The 5,542-nt window shown below is 40.2% G+C and overlaps 1 long non-coding RNA gene across 1 annotated transcript; it reads left to right on the top strand.

The window, feature by feature from the left end:
* The first annotated feature begins 618 nt into the window (after nt 1-618).
* On the top strand, nt 619-2,258 carry LOC113897906. The gene is made up of 3 exons (XR_003512449.1): nt 619-756; nt 1,508-1,680; nt 1,778-2,258. It is a non-coding gene; the product is annotated as an uncharacterized LOC113897906 (long non-coding RNA).
* Nucleotides 2,259-5,542: the final 3,284 nt, after the last annotated feature.

Genomic DNA, 5,542 nt, shown 5'->3' on the forward strand with positions numbered 1-5,542 from the left:
ATTTTTCTTCCCTTGGATCCTCAGAATGGTGAGCAGGGAATACAGATGGGAAAAACAGAAGACATACTTTTAAGAGAAGAGAGGCCTTCCTAATGGTAAGACGTATGACTTTGATAGATCAGCTTCAGAAACTGCATGTTTTCAAAATAAGTATGATCAGTAAGTCAAGCAATGACCTCACAGAGATATAGGGAAGATCCAAGTCTTAGATAGGACTTTGGGCTAAAGAATCTGTACATTTCTGTGATTTATCATTTGATTTGCAGCACTGGTTAACACAGAAGGTACATTCGATTCCTGTAATTTTAGGTTCCTAAGTTTTGTCCAAATGCATATTTTTGCAAGAAAAGAAAAAGATCCTCGGCAGTGTTATATTATGGCTTTTGGCTGAAATCTCATGCCTAAAATGTGCAACTGAAATATGGCTTTATGGAGGAGCTCCAAGTTTTTCAGAATTATGTACTGTTTGAGAGGGGTCAACCGCAGAACTGCACATCTCTGCAGTGTCCTCAAACACTCTGAATTGCTGAGGTCTGCAAAACCAATTTGGAAACCTTCAGAATGGGAGGTCCTTTTGGCTTTCCGTCCCCAAGCTGCTCTCCAGCAGAATAGGAACCAGGAAACACTACTCACTCACTCAGAGCCACCAGGTTAGAAATTCACTGGCATTAGAAAAAGGAAGGCCCTGGAGAACTGTCAATGGTGAAACTCCTCCTTGATGCCCTGAAGCCTCCATAAAACTGCAAAATATTGGAGGTGAGAACTCAGCATTTTTTTTTTTTTTTTTTCAGCCAGAGACACTAAGCTGAGGCTTAGAAACAGGAAGGAAATTGTTTAATAAGACACAGTGACTTTGTTCCAAGATTAGTACTAAATTCTAAGTTGCTTGACTCATTTGGTGCTTGAGGAATTGTAGAATTCCAGGATGAGACAGAACTTCAGAGGTCATCATTTCACCACCATTACCCCAACTGGATAGTAGTAGGCTTCCAGGGAAAGGGAGTTTCCTGAACAAGTAAGTTTATGAATCAGTGCCTACTATAGTAGAGATCCATAATGTCTTTGTGCAAAGTTCTGAAAAGCCTAGCATAAAAGATTTTTGTTTTGTTTTTATTACAGTATAATTGGAGTATAATTGTTTTACAATGTTGTGTTAGTTTCTGCTATACAACAAAGAGCATCAGCTACTTGTATACATATATCCCCTCCCTCTTGAACCTCCCTCCCACCCCACCCACCCCTCAGGTCATCACAGAGGCAGAGGTGGTCTCTCTGCTATGTAACAACTTCACAACCGCTGTCTGTTTGACACCTAGCAGTGTATATGCGTCCATGCTACTCCCCCAATTCACCCCCCTCTTCCCTTCCCCCTCCTGTGTCCACATGTCTGCTACCTACTTCTACGTCTTTATGCCTGTCCTGCAAATAGGTTTGTCTGTACCATTTTTAAAAATTCTACATATGAATAATTTGATTTTAATTGTTTCCCTAACTCATTTGACTGCAGAGCCATTTTCCTCCAGGCCACCTATTGACAGACTGGGAAACACTTGGACTTTGCAGAATACGGTTTGGAAATGCTGGCTTGGGCTGTTCTCACTGGATGCTTAGTTCCCCTACCAGCCAGGCTACCCTGTAGTGTCCAGATAGTGTCTACAGCAATGACGCTCTCATCAAACCGTAAGTTTATCAAGCAGATGATCATAATATGTTCCCAGTCCGGTTTCCTGCGCATGAAAACAAGGGCTTGATAATTACACGACTATTGCTCCCACAGGCATCCCTGCCACAGCTTTCAACAATTCCAGTCGTCAGAATGTCAGTCCTAACATTTGGCTCCAATTGACTTGCTGCAAGCCTGGTTCTCCTCAACGGGATCTGTCTATGCAGACGATAGCCTTGCAAAGATTTCAAGATGTTGATCATAACTCTCTTTCTCTCAGAAGCCTGAACTTCTTCTTGTTAACCACTCCCTGGTTCTTTTTCTGTTTCCCACACAGAATGGTTTCAAGTCTCTTCACCATTTTGGCCACTGATTTCAGTTAAAACCACGGGCTTTTATGCTATGAGACAAATTTAAGTTCAAATTTTTAGTTATTATGCTTGGTACAATAGATGCATGATATTCTCAAAACATTTCCGACTTTTGTTAATCTCATTTTTTTGTTTTTACCTAATAAGAGGTATTTATCTCATATCTATCTTATAAAATCAACCCCATAAAGCTATGTTGATAAATAAAGTGCATGTATGACCTACAATATAGTACTCGATATATTTTATTCTTGATACCTTTATTCCCAGAAACACACTGATAGGAATCTACCCCAAAGCAGCATCATTTCAGCCAATCTTGTGAACATTTGGTTAACAAGTAAAAACAGAAGGCAATACTATGGGAGGTGATTGTCCTTCTGTTTCTGACCACTTTCAGAGGGCTGAGTTTCAGTTCTTCCTCGTGTTATCAAGTTACAGTTGACTTCTTCTCTATCTGGTCCTGCTCCCCTCTGTTCTTTACAGGTGTTTCTGAGAGCACTCCTCAATAAACCACCCACATGCAAGTCTCCAGTGACATTCTGCTTTTGAGACTCCATCAATGACACAGAAATGACATGGGATTTGGGAGAAAGGAAGAGTAATTGAGATCTTGATATTTGAAAGAGCAATGAGCTAGGAAGTTTCAAGTCATAAGAGCAATGTGCCATCACTTCATACTCTTGAGGTGGAGAAATCTGAGAATACACGTGTTAACTTGTATGGGAAAGTTACGGTTTGAAGAGAACCTCATTGTTGTAGATACTATCTGGACACTATGTGGTAGCCTGGCTGGTAGAGGAACTAAGTATCCAGTGAGAATAGCCAAAGCCAGCATTTTCAAACTGTATTCTGCAAAGTACAAGTGTTTCCCAGTTACAAGTTACATCTCTGTCACTTGGATTTAATGCAGTTTCTAGCTGGACAGGGAATTCTTTTCTTCTCTTTAAGGATGTACACGTTTTATAAAGTCCTGACCAGTGAGAAGACGTAAGAAACGAGTGAACACTAGTTTAAACCTGTTGGACCAGTCTTATATTTTTTCTTTTAGGTCTCAGTTTCCCAACAACACAATGGAAAAGTTGAACCAGATAATCTCTGAAGGGTTGTGCAGGCTGTCCTTACAATGTTCTCTTTCTTTTCCAGAACTTCATCAATTATTCTCCTATCCCTTGAATAGAATTTTGAGATCCTTTAAGCAATTGACAGGTAATTATAGTGAAACAACCATGGGGTAATTCCATTGCTTGGTTGTGAAGACATAATCGTAAGAGTGCTAGAAAAAGTGTAGAAGTCCGTGAAGATTTCCCTCTAAGTGGCTAGACATCCAATTAAGTGAACAATACGAAAGGGTAATGGGTAATAGATGAAGTGGCAACGACAGCCCACTCCAGTGCTCTTGCCTGGAGAATCCCAGGGACGGAGGAGCCTGGTGGGCCACCGTCTATGGGGTCGCACAGAGTCGGACACGACTGAAGTGGCTCAGCAGCAGCAGCAGCAGCAGCAGCAGGATGCTATAGTAATGCCATAGAGGGAACTCAGCAATACAAAGAAGTGAAGACAGGTTTTTCAAGAGAAATGTCCTTTAAACTAAGGCTTGAAAAATGAGCCACAACAGATAAAGAGTTTCTATATGAAACAGTTGCAAAATCCTAGAGGCTTGTATATACTTGACTAATTTGAGCAACTAAAGAAGGCAACCCTTGTGAAAAGGTTCTACATATGCTGAAGATTATGAAAATAAATAATATGTATTTGAAAAAGAAGGGTCATCTTATATTTTGTCACCAAACTTAAATAGTCTGTGCTATAATTTGTATATGTGAATTGGCACATCTGCATAATCTAAGGGTTTCCAAGAACAATAAATTCTTGGGCCTCACCCCAGACCCACTGAATCAGAATCTTTTTGGTTGGGGGTCCAAAAATCTGGGTTTCAATTATTTCCTTGGGTAATTCTTACGTAAACTGGAGTTAAGGTGGAGTTTTGACTCATGTTTACTTAATCCATTCGGATGTGTTTGTGATACATTAGGCTGTATCAATGGCAAGATTTCCTGCAAAATGTATTGGGATGCTTGGTGATGGTTATAACAGGGACAAAGAACTTGTAGCTGTTTCTTACATCAAAATTGACTTTTCCTCAGCCACCCAAGGCAGAGAATGATGCCATCTAGTTGTTTTTTGAGTAAAGTTTCTTGGGCTGTGGATATTTTCAATGCAGAATACACTGTTCTATTTCATTTCAAGGTATTGAACATAGCCTTCTGAGATATCTGATTCAAATCCTGGTATTTGAAGTTGCTTTCATAAAGACACAGAAAATCAAACACCCAGTCTTGAATATTTGATGTTCAGAAGCCTGCCTTTTATCCAGAACTCCAAATCTTCTTGCAGCATCCCTAAAATTTGTGTACAAAACATGAGCTCATTCGGATCTAAAACATAGGTCTCTAGAGAGCATGATGTTTATAGAATTTTGGGATATCAATTATAAGACAAAGACACTTTTCTCTCTGCAACCAGCCAACAATAGCCCTGTTTCTCCATAAATATCACTAGGGAGGTGGGGGTTGGTCAGATAGGATCTGGTTGGTGCTGCCATGTGAAATACCTTTTATGTGTCAGTTTTTAAAGAAATGGGATAATTTAGCCTCACCCTAATATCCTACATTAGCATGCTAAAACCCAGCCCCAGATAAGAAAAACTGCCCTGCATTGCTAAGAGTCATGTTAGCACCTCTTTAGGGCAGTAAAGGAAAAGATAAACGATAATGGTAGGGAAAAAAAACAATTTCCATAGTGCTTTCAGTCATGACTAAAGACCAGTGTGTGAGGCAAAGACTTATACTGAGAAATCATAACATATAATGCATCATAATCCCAACAACCATCAAGAAGGACAAATGACATGTAAGAAAGAAAACCCTTCCTTGGTAAGACACTTGGTGAGTGCACCTAGGGAATCCTAGGATAATTTAAGCACTAATTTGGTGCATTGAATTTATAACACAGAGCAATCTCCATCTCAAATGCTGTTGTTTTATTTACAGTCTGAACTAATGGCTCCACCACGTTGCTCCTCTGGTTTCATATGGCAATCAAATACTTAGAGGGAAAATAAAGCAGGTTCTAGGACTTCCGATAAGGCTCCCAAAAGACAGAAATTGTGAAGTAAAGAGCTCTAGATAAGAATGTTTCTCTCTACAAAAACTGATTTGGTTCTTCGTAGTTCTTATCCCTGAATTCAGCTCCAGAACTTTTTAGTATAACTATACTCAGTAAGGTGCTCAGAACAACTGAAACATCCCTCATTTGGCAGAGTCTGCTCTCTTGAGAGGGCTTCCCTGGTAGCTCAGTGGTAACGAGACCTCCTACCAATACAGGAGATGTGGGTTTGATCCCTGGGTCGGGAAGATCCCCTAGACAGGAGATGGCAAACCACTCCAGTATTCTTGCCTGAAAAATCCCATGGACAGAGGAGTCTGGTGAGTTACAGTCCATGGGA

Source organism: Bos indicus x Bos taurus, chromosome 8, assembly GCF_003369695.1.
Source record: "Bos indicus x Bos taurus breed Angus x Brahman F1 hybrid chromosome 8, Bos_hybrid_MaternalHap_v2.0, whole genome shotgun sequence".
In the NCBI taxonomy this organism is placed as follows: Eukaryota; Metazoa; Chordata; class Mammalia; order Artiodactyla; family Bovidae; genus Bos; species Bos indicus x Bos taurus.